General features: G+C 35.7%; 1 non-coding gene across 1 annotated transcript; it reads left to right on the top strand.

The window, feature by feature from the left end:
- The first annotated feature begins 752 nt into the window (after positions 1–752).
- Positions 753–941, top strand: LOC115277201. The gene has a single exon (XR_003902297.1). It is a non-coding gene; the product is annotated as a U2 spliceosomal RNA (small nuclear RNA).
- Positions 942–19,634: the final 18,693 nt, after the last annotated feature.

Raw genomic sequence — 19,634 nt, 5'->3', positions numbered from 1 at the left:
CAACTAATATCTGACAAAGGAGCCAAGAATACTCAATGAACAATAGATAGTTTAACAAATAATGTTGGGAAAACAGGATATTCACATAACAGAGAATAAAACGAGATCCCTACTCTATCCCACTCTTAAAAATTAACTCAAAGTAGCTAATAGCCTGAAAGGTAAGAGCTGACACATAAAAATCCTAGAAGAAAACATATGGTAAAGCTCCTTGACTTTGGTCTTGGCAATGACCCTTTTGGATACAATACCTAAAGTATGTGAGACAAAATAAAAAATAAACAAGTGAGACTGGCTTAAATTAAAAATTTTTTGCAATGAAACAAATAATCAACAAAATGAAAAGGCAACTTATGAAATGGGAGAAAAATTTGCAAAGCATAAATTAATGTCTGACAAGACATTAATATCCAGAATATATAAAGAATTTCTATAACTCAATAGCAAAAGAAACCAATTTAAAAATGGGCAAAGGACTTGAATAGACATTTTTCCAGAGAAGATATATGAACAGCAAGTGGGTGCTTGAAAGAGTGCTAAACATCACCAATCATCAAAGAAATGTAAGTTGGAACCATAATGAGGTACCACTCTACACCTCTTAGGATGGCTATCATCAAAAAGACAACAGAGAAGTATTGGCAAAGATGTAGAGAAAAAAATTTTTGCACCCTTGGTGGGCATGTAAATAGTGGAAATTTACTGTGTAAAACAGTATGGTATTTACTCAAAATTTTATAAATAGGATTACCATCGCTTCTCAGCCTTTTGGCTAAGATCAAGTGTTGTATCTGTTCTAATCAGTAAAAATAGGACTAGCATATAATTCAGTAGTTCTACTACTAGGGATATACTGAAAGGAAATGAAAACATTAACTAATAATTTATCATATATTATCATATATATTACTTATATGATTATATAAAATGGGACACCATTCAGCCATAATAAAGAAGGAAATTCTGCCATTTGTGACAACATGGATGGGACCTTGAGGGCATCATGCTAAGTAAAATAAATCATATGGAGAGAGACAAATACTGTGTGATCTGACTTTTATGTGCAATCCAGAAAAAATGAACTCATGGAAACAAAGAACAGACTGGTGGTTTCCAGGGTGGGAAACCTCAGAGGCAGGGGTTGAAGCATGAGGGAAATCAGTGATTTCAGGAGGACAGTGATCAAAAAGTACCAATTTCCACTTATAAGATAAGTTCTGGAGATGTACAGCTAAGTGACTACATTTTTTAACACTGCATTGTATATTTTAAAGTTGCTAGAAAAGTATATCTAAAAAATACTCATCACAAGAAATAAATTTCTAACTAAATGTGATAAATATAACTAAAATTACTGTGTTGATCATTTCACAATACATACATATATCAAATCATTATGGTACACATCTTAAAATCAGACAATGATATATGTTAACTATATCTCAGTAAAACTGGAAAAAAATAGAAAAATGAATATATCCTAGAGTATTTATTTCTTTCCTCTACTTACTCACACAGTTTCAGTAATTCTTCATTCATATTATCTAAAATTCAGATTTTCAATAATTTTGCATTGCATTTCTCTATTATACCTCACTATATTGAGAAAAACATCACAGCACTAATAATAATGAATGTTGAATCTCATTTTATTTGTAATTCTCATGAGAAGCATATTATTTACTTTGTTATTTGTATTTTCATTGTGAAAAAACACTTTTTGTTTTTTCTTAGGAGATTTTATTAAGTATTAAACTAATGCATAAATTTTAATTAATGTATTCAGCAATTATATATTGAACATGTCTCACGCATTAGGAACTGTTATACACCCTTGAAACATGTCATTGAACCAGACAGGAGAAGCCAGTGTGGCCGGGTAGAGTATGGAAGGGGGAGAAAATAAGACGTGAGTTGGAAATAGTGAATTGAGGCCAGATTATGTAGCAGCAGTCCTATGTGAAGACCTGTAATCTGAGTAAAATAGTGAACTATTGCAGGATGAGAACTCTGAGCTAAAGAGTGATCCGATATGAGCAGGACTGTTAGGAAGTTACGCTAAAAGATAAGAGATAATGGTAACTTGGACCAGGATGGCCAATAAAACTTGTATAAAAGTTGGGTGGAGGGTGTGATGGGGGAACCGGAGAGAGAGAGAGAGAGAGAGAGAGAGAGAAAGACAGAGAAAGAGAGAGAGAGGGAGAGAGAGAGAGAGAGAGAGGGAGAGATCAAGGTGGCCTTAAGGTTTGTGTGTTGTGGTTTGATGGAGTTACTAACGACAGAGGAGAAGGAATATACAGGTGGATCAGGAGGCTCATGGAGACAAGATTAGAAGACCAGCTAGAAATGCTGATTTAGAGGTATTGACAAGGCACACAAGAAATGATAGTTATTAAACAAACCTGTGTTAATATCAGTCCAGAGATAACATAAAATATATGGGAAATCAACATATAAATAGACTTTTTAATGATAATAAATAAACAAGAGTAAAAGACCAACAAATGAGCCCTGAGGCACTCTGACTTTAAGAGGTCTGTGAAATCTGGGGCATACAAAGGAGACTGAGGGGCAACCAGGGAGGTAAGAAGAAAATCAGGAGAGTGGATCCAAAAAGCCAAGTGAGGGATTCCCCCCACCCATGAAGTAAGGCTCAAATAAGGCTTAAGATTATATTCAAGAAACACCCATTCAATCTAATAACTTGATGGTCATTGATAATTTTGACAAAAACATTTGATGGTCTTATTAGAGAGAATGGGAGTATAAATGGTTCTTTCAGAGAGTGAAAGATGATATGAATGGGAAATATTTTGTCCATTAGTTTGAGCAATGTTATAATAAGCAGTTGTGACCACATTTACTTCATGGTGAAAGTTTTTTTTTTTAATTCCAAAACATTTGTAGAATTAGTGTTCGATACTTTTAAAAATTTATTTATTTTATTATTATTTTATTTATTTATTTTTTTAATGTGTTTTTTTTTTTTGAGACAGAAAGCAAGCAGGGGAGGGGCAGAGAGAGAGGGAGACACAGAATCCAAAGCAGGCTCCAGGCTCTGAGCTGTCAGCACAGAACCCAAGACAGGGCTAGAACCCACGAACCACGAGATCATGACCTGAGCCGAAGTCAGATGCTTAACTGACTGAGCCACCCAGGCGCCCCCAATGCTTTTTTTTTAAATGTTTATTTATTGAGAGAGAGAAAAAGAGAGAGAGAGAGCAGGGCCATGAGATGGGGGAAGGACAGACAGAGAGAGAGACAGAATCCCAAGCAGACTCTGCGTGTTGTCAGTGCAGAGCCCCAATAAGGAGCTCAGTCTCACAAACTGCAAGATCATGACCTGAGCCAAAATCAAGAGTCAGATGTTTAACTGACTGAGCCATCTAGGTGCCCCAGTGTTCAGTACTCTTTGAAAGTATAGCCTTGCAGTCACTCATGTCTGTGGATTTTAGGAGAATCATATTAAAAGGACTGGTAAAGCAAAGTCAGCTTAAATACTTACACTTTTCTAATTGTGTTTAATTGGCTATATACTTATATGTTTTTAAGCTACTTGTCAAGTCAACTTTCGTTCATAGCATGGTATGGTTTTAATTCCGCTAATCAATTATATTTACATCCCTCAACTTCTGAATTTAAATAATATCTCTAGGTATTGCTAACTAAGGGTATCTAAACAAAATAGAAACAACCAGAAAAAAAACAATCTCTGGGGTGGGGGTGCTGGGTGGTTGAGTCGGTTAGGTGTCTGACTTCAGCTCAGGTCATGATCTCGCAGTTTGTGAGTTCGAGTCCCACATGGCTCTGGGCTGACAGCTCAGAGCCTGGAGCCTGCTTCTGATTCTGTATTTCCCTCTCTCTCTGCGTCTCCCCACTCATTCTCTCTCTCTCTCTCTCTCAAAAATAAATAAACATTAAAACATTTAGAAAAGAAAAGAGAACACAGTCTCTGGGTTTCTCAACTGGGAAGATAGCTAATCAAATGCCTGACAAAATGACATTCCAATGATCTCCCACTGTAATTTGAGCAATCCTTCACAAAATCCCTCAAGGTTTCATACTCTTAAGGTCATGGGTTTTTTTCTTCTCTGAATTAAATACAGAAAATGTATGACTTCTCATTAGATGTACTAGTTTTAAACTGGCAATTCTATTATTCAAGGCAGGAACTCATAATTGTGTTTCTAATAGCAACACCAGTCCCTTTCCCATGTTGGCACTGATCTCTGTTCAGTTCATGTCCCACTCGGTACATGACGGAGCATTTTCTGTGCATTCTCTGGGGTGTACAGAAGTATCACACTACCTTTTCTCATTGATAATAATAAAACTATGCTCAAGTGAACTTTTGCAGCAAGGCAGCAACATGTGCTTTCACATCGCTATAACAAAAGGAAAAAGGACATGAATAGGATATGACATGTAGATAAACTTTCCTTTTAGATACACTTAAGGCCCTGGTGGGGAGTGGCAGGGGGTTATACAAATAAAAGAAAATGCAAATTGACAAAATGTATTCTGAAAATTACCATATAGTTAGTTATGCCCTACTATCTCCAATAGAATCAAGTTTTACAAACTTAGGACAATTGAAGGGATTACAGGGCATACTGTCTTTTTTAATAATCATAATAGCCCTTTGAGGCAGGCATTATTCTCATGTAGCTTTAGGGAAAATGAAGGAAAGAAAATATTTAAATTGTGTAATGAATGTTCAACATCAATATATCAACAGACAGTGATTGCCTAACTTATAGGTTCCTGCCATCAAATTCTTGTTTAAAAAATACAACTCAGCTCAGTCAGTTAAGCAACCAACTCTTGGTTTTGGCTGGTGGGTTTGAGACAGAAAGACAGAGCATGAGTGGGAGGAGGGGCAGAGAGAGAGGGAGACGCAGAATCCGAAGCAGGCTCCAGGCTCTGAGCTGTCAGCACAGAGCCCAATATGGGGCCTGAACCCCTGAACCATGAGATCTTGGCCTGAGCTGAAGTTGGACACTCAACCGAGTGGGCCACCCAGGTGCCCCATGGAATAGTAATTTAAAAGTATGACTGCTGATTCAAATTAGAGTGCTCTTGCCATTATAAAATATGAACTTATTTTTACATTTAAAATTTACCTATATATTGAAATGGAATATTCATTAATATCCTTATTCTGATTGAGTTTGTATAGTACAGTTAATGAATTTTGGTACTTAAAAAGAGTATACATATCAACAATTCCAACCACTTCTACTTCACTTTAGGAAACTTATGCCCAAATCTAGTTAGTTGAAGAATTACCTTTCTGTACCCTTTTCATTAAATAAAGTAAAACTGGGTTTATACCATAATGTATGCAAAATAACTATGGTTTATCAGGTAAAAAATACTTTTTTCTTTTAGTCTTATCATCATTAAGTGTGAAATGGGATAAATAACATATTAACATATTTGATGAGATGAAGTAATATTACACATATAAAATTACTGGCACATAATAGCTGCCAATAAATACTAATTTTATATGTATATTTTTATGCAAAGAATATTCTGCAAAATCATTTCCAAAAAATGGGCTGGAGGAATGAGTACTATAGTTAAATATATTTGGATTACACAATGTATTGTAGGTTTTTCCTTTAGAATTAAAAATCAACATATTAAAGTCTCTGAGAAGTTCTGGAATAAAAGGATCTGTATTTATTATCTACTGCTGCATATTTCTGTCACCTCAAAATGTAGCACTGAAAATCAATAAACAGGTAATAACAGGCACCTGGGTGGTTCAGTCAGTTGAGCATCTGACTTTGGCTCAGGTCATGATCTCATCATGGTTCAGGGGTTCAAGCCTGTGTCAGGCTCTGTGCTGACAGTTCAGAGCCTGAAGCCTGCTTTGGATTTTCTGTTTCTCTCTCTCTCTGCCCCCTCTTGTGTTCGTGCTCTATCGCTCTCTCTCAAAATACATAAACGTTAAAAATATTTAAAAATTAAAAAAGTAATATCTCCCAGGAGTTCACTGGATCAGAGATCTGGAAGTTTGGCTGACTGGTTCTGATTTGGTCCCTGTTGAAATATCACCAGCTTTCATATGAAAGTTTGACTGAAGGAGAATCTGATTTTGAGATGGTTCACTCACTTGCCTGGCAAATCAGTGCAGATCACTGGTGTAAGGACTCAGTTGTTACTTGAATCTCTAAACAGAGCTGCTTAAGTCTTCTTGACATGGTAGTTAAATTCTTTAAAAGCATGTAATCTACAGAGTGAAACAAGGAGGAAGCTGAAATGTTTTTTATAAACTTCTCTAGGAATTTACACAGTTTTGCTATATGCTATTCATTAGAAGCTAGTCACTAAGTGCAACCCACATTGAGAAGAGGGTTTCAGCCCTAGGACTCTTAAAGGGAAGAATAGAAAAGAATCATAAATGTACTGTTAAACCACCACAGGATCTGTGTAACTTAATTTAATCCAGGTTTTCCTAAATTCATTTGATCTTAGAACTCTATTTTAAAGCGACATGGTTCTAAGAATTCCCTTTAGGTACTCTTGACATAACAGACTTCTATGTGCTCTACAGAATTGGAGAAAATATTTACAAATGACATATTTGATAAAGAATTAGTATCCAAAATCTACAAAGAACCTATCAAACTCAACACCCAAAAAATAAACAACCCAGGTAAGAAATGTGCAGAAGACATAAATAGACACTTTTCCAAAGAAGACATCCACATGGCTAACAGACACATGAAAGGATGCTCAGCATCATTCATCATCAGGGAAATACAAATCAAAATCATGACGAGATACCACCTCACACCCGCAGAATGGCTAAAATAAACAACACAAGGAACAACAGATGCTGGTTAAGATGCCAGAAAGGGAAACCCTCTTGCCCTGTTGGTGGGAATGCAAACTGGTGCAGCCCTTCTGAAAAATAGTATGGAGGTTCCTCAAGAAACTAAAAATAGAAGTTACTTATGATCTAGCAACTGCACTATTAGGTATTTACCCAAAGATTACAAAAACACAGATGTAAAGGAGTATATGCACCCCAATGTCTATAGTAGCATTATCAACAATAACCAAAGTATGGAAAGAGCCCAAATGTTCAAAACTGATGAATGGATAAAGAATATGTGTTATATACTACACAATATACATTACACATTTTATGTATATATATATATAATGAAATCTTACTCAACCATCAGAAAAATGAAATCTTGCCATTTACAACTATGTGAATGGAGCCAGAATGTATTATGCTAAGAGAAATATGCCATTCAGAGAAATATAAATATATGATTTCACTCTGTGGAATTTAAGAAACAAAACAGATGAACATTTGGGAATGGTGGGGGGAAGGAGGGAAGAAAGGAAAACAAAGCACCAGAGACTCTTAATGACAGATGACAAACTGAGGGTTGATAGACGGTGGTCGGTGGGGGGATGGGCCAGATGGGAGATGGATATTAAAGAGGGCACTTGTGATAAGTCCTGGGTGTTGTATGTAAGTGATGAATCACTGAATTCTACTCCTGAAACCAATATTGCTCTGCATATTAACTAACTAAAATTTTAAAATGAGCCCTAAATAAATAAATAAGGAAAATGTCTCATGAGAATATAAAGAGTTTGAATATTTCTAAAATATTTAAACAGCTTACTATCCATTTTTAAATACCTCCTTGAATTATGTTTGCTATTCATTTGGTTCTAGTAATTTATATCCATTGTTCATGATCAGAATTGGCAATCATGATTTTTGAACTATACAAATGAACATAAAAAGATACATTTTGGAGACACATTTTCTAACTATAATTTGGCATATGCTGTTGTATTTTTAAGTTTTAAATAGCATTATTTAGAACAATGATGAGGACCCCTATTCTGGCATGTGATGACATTAAAGGAGGAGGAAAATAATTACTTATTATAGCAGAGTGGTTCTGTTTCCTCATCAGCTATCTGATTAGAGCAATGGGACATTTGTTACTAAAATACTCTCCTTACTGCAAGGCCAAGGAACACCCAGAGTAATGGAATCCCAGAGAGTTCCTTACTCCTGACCGTAATCTAGGATTTATAGGCTACCGAGTATCCTTGAAGACTTCCCATGTCTAGCCCAGTTCCTGATAGGAAAGTACACAGGAACCTAAACAAATGCCTAGTCTTGAATAATGAGTTTCAGGCTGCTTGGGTCCCTCATATTTTTCTCTCTAAAATGTATGTATCAATAAGGTCATAGTCACTTGGGCTCCAGGATCATTAGGAGATATTTAATGCCTGCTGTCATCAGAAGATAATAACTAAAAAAACAACAAGCTATGTCACACAAACATAAACATGCACATACAAAGAATGCACTCACAGGAGCACAGAAAGCATAAAATAGGCACATTCTCTCTGCTGTTGAGAAAACAGAATATAAAAAACAAATTGTTAGAATTTAACTGTCCTTAAATTGCAGTGACTTTCTTTGTCTACTGTTTTCTTCCTTACTCAGGTTTCAGCTACTCTGTGCCCCATGTAGCCCCATCACCAAGAACTGTACCTCTGGGAAATGACAATTTTCCACAAGAGCAATTTTTATATCTAAAAGACAAGGGGAATATGAGAAGAATAGTTGTTGCTGTTAAAGTATGTCCTCAGGATTATAAACTGCATTATGCAGTCATGAACTTCTGTATTAATGTCATTTAACCTTTGGCAATATTAGTCTAGAGAGGATCTTGTGAAGGATGGTACATTAACTTTTAGAAGTGATGGGCTGTGATATTCCTGCTGTGATATTGAATGGCATAGGCTGAACTTCAGCACAGCCTTCTAAAGACAGAAGATATTTTCTCTCCACAGGGCAAAGCTTACATACAAGAGGGCAGAGCTGTGAATTCAGATAGTTCAACCCGTCCTTTGAACAGTAGGACACAATGGTGCCATTTTAAAAAGGATTCTATGAAATATACCACTTCCTGGTTACTGGACACTATATTTTTAACTCTTTCACCAATTTATTCCATAGAAACTGAGAACCCATAGTGTATATGTAAAATAAATATTATTACTGCAAAATGCTAGACATTTTCAAATTCTTTAAGGAAAAAAAAACACTAAACAAATAGTTGAATCATAATGAGATTAAAGCTTTAGTAGTAGTTAATACAAATTACTGAGAGAATAGAAAAAGTAATTATCTGGTTGGATCAAGGGTTAAAGAAAGCATTCCTTTTAGGGAGATTAATCACCAGACTGGTGGGTGGGCGAAAAGAACAAGGCAATAATATAGACCTGGTGTCAGATCAACATTAAATTATTGCAAGGCATCTGGGTGGCTTAGTTAGTAAAGTGCCTGATCTTGGTTTTGGCTCAGCTCATGAGCCCCACATCAGGCTCTGTGCTGACAATGTGGAGCCTGCTTATGATTCTCTCCTCTCTGGCTCCCCATCCCCAGTGCTGTCTGCCTTTCCCTCAAAATAAATAAATAAACTGAAAAAAATTAAATTATTGCTCTTCAATTTTCTGAATGACTTTTGACCTATTTATTATTTAACCTCATGGAATTTCAGTCATCTCACATGTCGAACAAATACTCCATCTCTTCAGTTTTATGTGCTGGCAGCAACTCATAACAGAAATTCAATGGAATTCCAAGAATTGTAAAGCATGTATCTTACATATTTCTCCGCATATCCTCTTTCTGTCTCCATGACTTGTAACTTAGTGGAGGCTCTCAGCGTGTCCCACCTGAGTTAGCATGGATTTGTAACTAGGCAGTATGATAAAAGCCCTCCTCCTGCCATGTAACATTCACCACCCTGTGATTCACATGATTTTTCTGAGAAATCTGTTTAATTATATAAATTTTGCAAAGAAACTACAAATGGCTGCAAGTTCTTTTTATGATGAAGCCGATACTTACTAACAGCAAACACAACCATTCCTACTTCATCCCAGTGTTTCTTTTTTAAAGATTGGTTTGTCATTGCGGTTTACAGTTTGTTGTCTGTTGATATTATCTATGTTATTAATTATATTTTAGTTTTTTATAGTTTTTGAGACATGATTAATATACAAAACTCAACACATATGTAATGTACACAATTTGATGAATTTGGACATATGGATACACTTGTGATACCGACCACAATCAAACCAATAAACATACCCATCATCTCTGAAAGTTGCCCTGTGTTGCTTTGCTTCCCCTCAACCACTTCTTTAAACCATCTTCTGCCACAAATATCCCTCACTGCACCAGCTATAATAATAAATTATAGCGCGGTTTATCATTTGACCTCTTATGCTAAGTATTTAACCATCTTTTCATCCTTAAAAGGAGTTTACAGGTTAGTGAATATATTAACCCTAATTTCATAGATGAAATCAAAGTGTATCAATTTAGTAACTAACCAGAGACCACACAGCAAACAATCTCCAATTACTCCAGACACAGAATTTGAAACTAGATGCTTTCTCTCAAGAACCCTTAATTGCACATTACTATAAATACACTGATTTGAGGTCCTTTGAATGTACCTTATTTCCACGTCCATATCATTTTCCATATGCTCTTTGTAATATCTTTACATAATTTTACTAATGCAAAATCTTCCCAATTGGGCTCAAGTGCCTTCTCTTCCAAAAAGGCTTTCATTATTCCCTGTGTCTGCATTGAGAAATATGCAGGTCTCTGTTGCAGACTCCTCCACCAGCCTGTAATTGTCCTGAAAGTAGGAGTGCTAAACTTTTGTCTCCTTATATGGCAAATTATGTCTAAATATTTGCTGCATTAATTTAGTAAATGATTATAAAGCTTTCATAGAATCATGTTAATTCATTTGCCCCACCCCACTTATGAACAGTCTTCTTCTGTGTTCTCCAGAACACCATTCAGTCCTTTTCCATACATACAACTAGATGATCCTTATAAACCATAAGTCAAATAATGCTTTTCCATTGGTGAAAAATCTGCTACGGTTTACAATCACATTTATACCAAAATCTACTCACTTGGTCTTTCAAGAGTTAAAGCAAGCAGCTCTGTACGCCACTCTCTAACCTCCTCATTCTTCCCGCCTCTTAGTGTCTTCAAGACATCCTATTACCCTCTAGACCCACTCTCTCTGGTCTCTGCATATGCCAAGTTTACCAACTTTGCAACAACTGCAAAGTAAGTTGTAACGTGAATATGAGAATTATTCATGAAGAGTAACTGGAATAGGACAAGGGAGGATAACAGAGGTAGAACATATTAAAAATGTGTAATGTATAATGGTTAGAATTTAAGTCACCTATTGATATGGAGAAGACAGTATTAAAATCAATGACATATTTGCACTGATTAACCAAATTGATAGCATTAATATTAAGTCTTACAGAATTTCAAGAAATAAAGCATATTTAAGGGATGAGTTTTGGGGATGATACTATTTTAGAAATACTGTGCTCCAAGTGTCTGTGGAGCATCCTATTAGAGACAGACGATTATGACTTGGCTATATCTTTCTGGAAGAAGAAATAGTCAAGGGGAAATAAATGATTTTGGAGCTTTTGAAGTGAATGAGAGTGCCCAAAAATAATTAATTTAAGTGTGAAGTTAACAAAAGACCTAGAAGAAGCAATAGGAACAGAAAAATGAGTGAAATATCCCTTTTGAGATATCTACTGCAATGGTGGTAGGCATGGTCACACACTCCAAAAGTCCAGTAAAAGCAGTGTTGAGAATGGGCAGGAGAGGAGACCAGGACAGATGCCCCCTCTAGCACCAGCACTCTCTTTGTGCCCCACTCCATGATTTTCAGTCTTAAAGAACAAAGAATCCTGAAATACGGGCAGGGTATGGGACAGCCACTTCTCTCCATCTGCTATGCAGAATTCCACAAACACTTGAAAATTCTCAATTTGCCAAACAGAAAATGACGCAGTCACATCTGGCCTTTGTGTAGGAATATCTCTTCTGGCCTCAACGTTCTTTCTGTGTGATAACTTGATTTTTACCATGTCTTTTTCACATACCAGTGAACTCAAAGATATTTGTCACTAAGCTAATGTGTATGATATTGGCATCTGTGTACAGCCTCTCTTGAAGAAGCCACAGTTTGTAAGATGTTACAAATGAATTTTACTGTGTTATTGTGCAATTAAGGATGGGGCTGACAGGAAATATACAATTATGAAAATGCTGCGTTTTTTTTCTTTTCATGCAAAGAATAAATTTAAAAGAGGTTAACAATCATTAATACTAAAAATACACAGGTAGATCCAGCTCTCAAAGGCTTAACAAATATTCAAAATGAAGATCAACTTTTATTTTTTAAAAATAAACATTGTATTTGGGGCACCTGGGTGGCTCAATTAAACATCGACTTCAGCCCAGGTCATGGTCTCATGGTTCATGAGTTTGAGCCCAACATCTGGCTTTCTGCTGACGCTACTTCAGATTCTCTGTCTCCCTCTCTCTCTATCCTTCTCCCACGGGTTCTCTCTCTTTCAAGAGCAAGCAGGAGAGAGACAGAGACAGTGAGAATCCCAAGCAGGCTCCATGCTCAGTGCAGAGGCCAATGTGGGGCTTGATCCCATGGCCCTCGGATCATGACCTGAGATAAAATCAAGAGTCCAATGTTCAGGGGTGCCTGGGTGGCTCAGTCGGTTAAGCCTCCGACTTCGGCTCAGGTCAGATCTCATGGATCGTAGGTTCGAGCCCCACGTCAGGCTCTGTGCTGACAGCTCAGAGCCGGGAGCCTGCTTCGGATTCTGTGTCTCCTTCTCTCTCTCCCCCTCCCCCTCTGATGTTCTGTCTCTCTCTGTATCAAAAATAAATAAAACATTAAAAAAATTTAAAAAAAAAGAGTCAGATGTTCAACTGACTGAGCCATCAAGGCGCCCCAAAATAAAGATCATCTTAAGAGGAAATATATTATTGTATTTCTCTGTGTTAGAATAACTTTGGCCAAAAGTAAAAATAAAATAAATAGAATAGAATAGAATATCCATTACCATTCCTAGCAATTATGTTACAAAGTTGGTTTTAAGGCTTCTAACTTCAAGTTGAAGAAAAAAATGCAAAAATACCTTTATTAAGAATGATAAAATATATTCAGTTCAAGCAACTATATGAAATAAAAGCAGAAATATCTATTATCTGGATACAATATCCATAGTCAGTTATAGAAGTGAAATTTCCCCTTACTATGCTGGACTGAATTCTTTGAAAGGTTAGCCATATTAACTAATTAATTTTAGCCTATTATAACTGTGACCAACACTGATGTGTAAGTACCTTAATTTATGACTAATTGCTTCTGTTCCTTGAGAGTAGTTGAACACTCAAAGGGACTAACCAATACCTTCACTAGTTAGTGTTTGTATTTTTATTATGTTTTTAATTACTTAAATGTCTACACAGTTATTCTTGAGAGAGAGAGAGAGAAAGCACACAAATGGGGAAGGGGCAGAGAGAGAGAGGGAGACACAGAGTCCGAAGCAGGTTCCAAGCTCTGAGCTGTCAGCACAGAGCCTGACATGGAGTCAAACCAATAAACCATGAGATCATGACCTGAGCCAAAGATGGACACTCAACCGACTGGGCCACCCAGAAGCCTCACAGTAGCATTTTTAAAGTGCTTCCTGAGAGTCAGGGCTCAGATGTTGGTTTCACCTGTGGGGTACAAGAATACCCAGCCTTTGAACTAGGTCAACTCGGCCTTTGAACTCCATAGAGGATGAAAACCAATGTTGAGAATTCAGATGACATTTAACTGTAAGTTGTGAGTCTTCTTTAACAGATACAGTATTTGATCCATAATGAATCCAGCATTGTACACAGAGAGGAACTGCATCTAGCAATGAAATTTGAAGCAAATCTTTTGGGTCATTTGGAGCAGTACAAATTCCTGAATTCCTGAAATACATCCTCGCTCATCACTTGATATAAAACCTGGCATGGAGAAAAATGTGATTTATAAAAGTGAAGTTCAGTTATGTTAGAGCATTGCCAAGTACATGACAAGAAAACTTCAGGAAAAGAACTATTAGTAAGAACAATGTTAATAATTTTTTAATTTAAGCATTTTACTTAATTTAAGCAATGAAAACCATTAAGTTTCAATGGAAATGCATTAAAACTTCACATGTAATTTTCCTTCTGATACTGAAAATATGAATTCATATACATCAATGTTCATAAACAAGGTGTACAAAAATTTTTTCATGGCACTGAATGATTCATGAATTGTTTCTCTGTTAGAAATAACATGAAACCCAGCTTCCTCAAAGTTTAGGTTCTTTTCCATATGAAAACGTGACTCATTGTTCTCCAATAATTTAAAAACTAGAAAAAAAATCCTTCAAGATTTAAAGGAGACAGGTAGAGTAATAACAACTACAACTGAAAAATAAGAGTGTCAGTCTGAGAACAGGTTACAATTAAACATGTATTATTTTTTGTGATGTATATCAGCATTTTCTAAATCTAGACTGAAACCAAATGAAATGCTCTGTCAAACAGGAGCAGAAAGAGGTTAGTTTAATGTAGCCTAAAAGTGTTAAAATAATAGTAATTGCTGTTATTAATTTCTTAGAATATCACAGTGATTATTAAGTTAAGAAATCACTCTTATTTTTCAAACTATCAATTTTTAAGGTTATTTGACCATGGATCTCACTCTTGTTCATATAACAACTATTATTATTACCCTAAAATTAAAGTTGGCAGACACGTTTGAGAAACATTAGGCCATCCAATTTAAAAATCACTGAATTTATGATGAAACTTGCTAATGGATTCCCATTTGGATAGAAGTATATTTCTAGCTTTTTGGACTTATTTCATCAATTTTTCCTGTGTCTTCATTACCTCCTGTATCTATGTTTCCCTTTATGTTTTAAGTATTATCATCTAAGCCTAGACTTGTATCTCCCTAAATTATTTTCCTTTCCATCTGTCTTAACCATAACTAAATACACACACACACACACACACACACACACACACACACACACACTATTTTTGAGCAAGAGAAAACTCTTGCTCAAAAGACACCAATAGATTACTATTAGCAACAAGGTCAAATCAGATCCGAGTTTTCATTTTATCTTCATCTTCCCATTCCTCCCCACTCTTGTCTACAGAGATATTTTAGGAAGCCACAGCCACCTGCTCCTTATGCTACGAAGAAGTCAAAGTTACTCAGTTGTCTAGGTTTCCATGTGTGCTTCCTCCTGCCTTTAATATTCTTCACTGTTTCAGATCTTTAGGTCCTACCTGATAAGCTTTTTTCAAATCTAATTCTCAATCATAATGATACCTTCCTTCTCTGAATCCATAATACTTTTTTCTATGTCAGTTGTGGCATCTAAATGGCCTTTGGCTTGCTCTAGCAATGCAATTGTATCCTTATAGGGTTCCTTAAATTTTATTAGCACCACACTCTAACCAAATGAGCTAACTGGCCAGCTGCTGGGTTCCTTAAATTTTAAAGTGCTGATCTTTTACTAAATCTATTTCCTGGAGTTTACCGATCCAGAGTTTACTTCTTTGTATTGATTAACCAAAGAAATGTTTTGAGAATATGATATATTATAAAAATCTCCCAAAAGTACCCTGAAAATTAAAAAGAAAACAACCTTTTCCCTATTTCTGAGATTTCATAGTCTAATAGGGAAGACACAAAAAAACAATTAATTATATACTTCATTATATTTCCTTGTCACAGAGCCATGCATAGATGAGTAATCTATGACTTTATATAGAAAGTTAAAAAATGTATTGAAAAGTCCTTATTTTCAGGCACCATATAAGGCATTTATAAAGTAATATACTCAATTAATAAGCACAGTGCCAACAACATAAAAAACACTCCAAAAGATCTGTTTTTAAAGGTTTTATTTTAGTTATCATTAATGTTATTTCAGATGTGTCATTCAGTATACCTATGAGATAGACGGTGCTTATGTCATTTAGGATAAGAAAACTGGGCACAGATGTATTTAAATAAAATTACTTATTTTATGATCATCCAGCTAGCATTTAACAGATGTAGAATTTAAACTCATCATCTTTTTTTTCTTTAGTGTTATTTATTTTTTGAGAGAGAGACAGACAGATAGAAAGACAGAGAGACAGAGCACAAGCCGGTGAGGGAGAGAGAAAGAGGGAGAGAGGGAACGCAAAACAGGCTCCAGGGTCTGCGCTCTGAGTTGTCAGCACAGAGTCAGGACAAGGGGCTCAAACCCAAGAACCACAAGATCTGAGCTAAAAGTTTAATGCTCAACAGACTGAGCCACCCAGGTGCCCCGAAACTTACTATCACAATTTTAGTTTTTTTTCTTTAAGGAACCTTAGAGACAATTGACGTTTCCCTCAGGGCCATTCTTAAGTGAGGTAAACTCATAATTTTCTTGGTTTCCCATTTCTTTTTTCTGTACTCTAAGAGAAATATTTCAACTAAAAGGCAGAGCATGAAAGTATTAGTATTAGAGTGTCACTACCTTTCCTTTTCCCTTAGAACTTAACCTGACTATAGGGTTCAATCATACAGAGATCCATGTCGTTTGCTCTGAAAATTATAGGTGTCATTTTGAGGAAATGTAACTGAGAGGTAAAAGGCAAGGTTGATTTGAACAATAAGAGTATCATCTACCTAAAACATTTTAAATAAAAACCATTTTACCTGAAAGTACTCCTTTGGTTATTTACATACTGAAATTATCAGCTGATTTTCTTCACATTTTAGAGACCATGTGGATCACATGACAACTAGGGAGATCCCTTGTCCAATAGAACACTAGTGCACAACATTCAGAGTCTCTCCAATTAGATCTGAAATGCTAAAAATCCTTTGCAGCTAACACCTTAGCCAGTCAGAAATTCCTGAAAAATTCACAATAATCCTTCATCAACCTCAAAATAAGTAAAATGTTACTGTTAGAGCCACCCAGAATTGAGCCCATAAAACATGTCTTTTTTCATAATCACTATATATAATTATTATTAATAATAACATTTATCAATGATGTACTTCATGCCATGCCACACATTTAAATGTATTTTAAAATATATTTTTAATGTCTATTTATTTGTTTAGGGAGAGCTCAAGTGGGAGAGGGGCAGAGAGAGAGGAGAGAGGGTGAATCCCAAGCAGGCTCCACATTGTTGGCGCAGAGCCCAACATAGGCCTTGAGCTCTTGAACCATGAGATCATGACCTGAGACAAAATCAAGAGTTGGACACAACCAAATGAGCCACCCAGGTGCCCCACACATTAAACTGTATTAAGCACTTTACGAACACAACCTCAATTTTATTAACTCTATGAGGTAGTCATTATTATTTTCCACTGTTTGATACATGCAGAAATTGAAACTTGGTTTAAGATAGCTCACCTAATGAGTGGTAGAGCCTTATTATGAACCATGTTTGTCAATACCAGACCCGAATTCTCAACCAGTTATACGTATAATATACATACAGTTAGTTGGACATATAGGTAGAAAGGGACCATAAAAGCAGTTGTTAAAGAAGAAAAATACCTGTTTTCAAAATGCAGTCTCAGCTAAAGTTTTAATTCTTACTTATTTTGTTGTGGGTCTAAGTGATTTAACTGAAATCACCAGGGTGAGCTCTACTAGTTTCACACACATCCTTTTCTTCCGAGTACTGACATACCAGTGAGTGGCAGAGAGCTTTTCCCTAGCCATCTGATCTTTAGGATTTCTGAATCTCTGGTGGAGAGTCAGCTGTATTTTATGAGAAATATGGGAAATTTGAGATTTGTTTTTTATCAAATAGGATCAAAGGTATTGAAAAACATGTCATATTATTATGTCTGCCTTAGAAGATTTGAGTCAAAGTACCCAGCATAAAAAAAAAAAGTACATTCATTCTCTAGCAAGATTTTGGGGGCTGTACACCACACAAATCCAAAACAAACTAAGAAATAAAGTTTTGATTGTTTTAAATCCAGCCTTATGAGACTGAAATCTTCGTCTTTAGAGAAAAGCACCAGTATATATTTTTCACTCCTTGATGCTTGATGCTTACTCAAGATAGAGGTGTGTGTGCAGGCTTTCCTCACAGCCAATCTCTGGCTCAAAATAGCTCTAAAGCAAAATGGGATACATGGCACACTTCAAGAGCTGTAATATTAATGCTATTGGAAGTTTAAAATAGCAAAGGACATCACTATCTGATTTTTATGTATAAATATGAAGAGTTTTCTAAAACACCCAGTCCAGAAGAACCTGATTTCTATTAGCTTTGTTCCAACTAAAATATTAAACAATAGAATATGCTGGTTTTGATATCTTAATAAGAACTTAAAAAGCACTACCCTTAAATTCCACTGTTATGAAACATAAATTTGGAAAACTTGGTTTGCTGAACAAATACAAATACACGCAGTCTGATAGTTTCATGTTTATAAATTGCTTTCATACTGTTATCTCATTTACTTCTCACAACAGCTTGTGAGTCAGACAAACATGGATCAGAACCATCTTATAGTCATGAATTATGTTCAGAGAGGCGAAGGACCTCCCTAGTACACACAGGTCATAAAAGCAAAGACTCGAATCTACCCTAGTTGTTCTCAGTGCATTGGCTCATCTATTATTCAATATCACTCTTCAAAGCAGTAACTGTGTAGTGAATCTGCAATGCTTAACTATATGGGGTATGGAAATCTATATTTTAGTCCAAAACTACCTCATAACTTTATGAATATTCTATACAGAGTCACAAGAATAATTTTGGTAGTTATCTTTTCAATTTGTAAAAAGTCTAATATCATAATGAGAGATCTCATCAGCTAATTTATTCTATAATGTGGCCATGAAATCACACTTTATATATTTAAAAAAAACACACCATCTACTTATACTCTACTCAAGGGTAATAATACAAATGTTTTGAAGTTTCAGGGCTATAATAAATGTATACATTCTTTTCTATATGCTAATTTTTCCATAACTGTACCCACAGTAGCTCTTTCATTATATTTCTTTTATTTTTAAACTTTTCTTGATTATTAATGATATAGGTATTTTCACATATGGCTTATTTGGACAACTAGAAGCAACAGTGTAAAGACAAAGCAAAAGTTAATCTATCAGAATGGTTATGTTATTTTAAAAATGAAGTTGATATTGGTAAAATTGTAACTCATGTAGATTGTATTATTTTTTTGAGTAATGATGGCTTTTCATTTCCTTAACCCACAATTGCACTTCAAAATTATTTGTGACCATAGCCATTTTCCAAAATGGAGAGTGCATTTTGCAAAACCCATAAGCTCATGACTGTGATATCAAATAGCAGAGTTTTGAGAACAATAGAACTATATGTCATTTCCTGCCCTGCCAGCAGGGCGGAAAATCCTTGCCCGTTCTTGATCCTGAGGGAGGGAGAGAAAGGGCAGGAAGGGGGGCACAGAGAGTGAAGACAGACAAGCGATTTCTGATCAAGCCTCTTCCTTTTATTAAGGAAATAATTTACTCTTATATAGGGTTTGGGGCGAGGAACTGACCCAGGTTGGTTGCCAGATAACAGAGTCAAATGAATATTAGAGAGAGGGGAAAACCGAAACTGAAAACTCGGGACACAGCATCAAAGAAGCACCCAGATTAGCTCTGCATAAACCAAA

The sequence above is a fragment of the Suricata suricatta genome, chromosome 13, assembly GCF_006229205.1.
Source record: "Suricata suricatta isolate VVHF042 chromosome 13, meerkat_22Aug2017_6uvM2_HiC, whole genome shotgun sequence".
NCBI classification, from domain to species: Eukaryota; Metazoa; Chordata; class Mammalia; order Carnivora; family Herpestidae; genus Suricata; species Suricata suricatta.
Note: the sequence above shows the minus strand (reverse complement) of the source record. Positions and strands in the feature narration are given on the sequence as shown.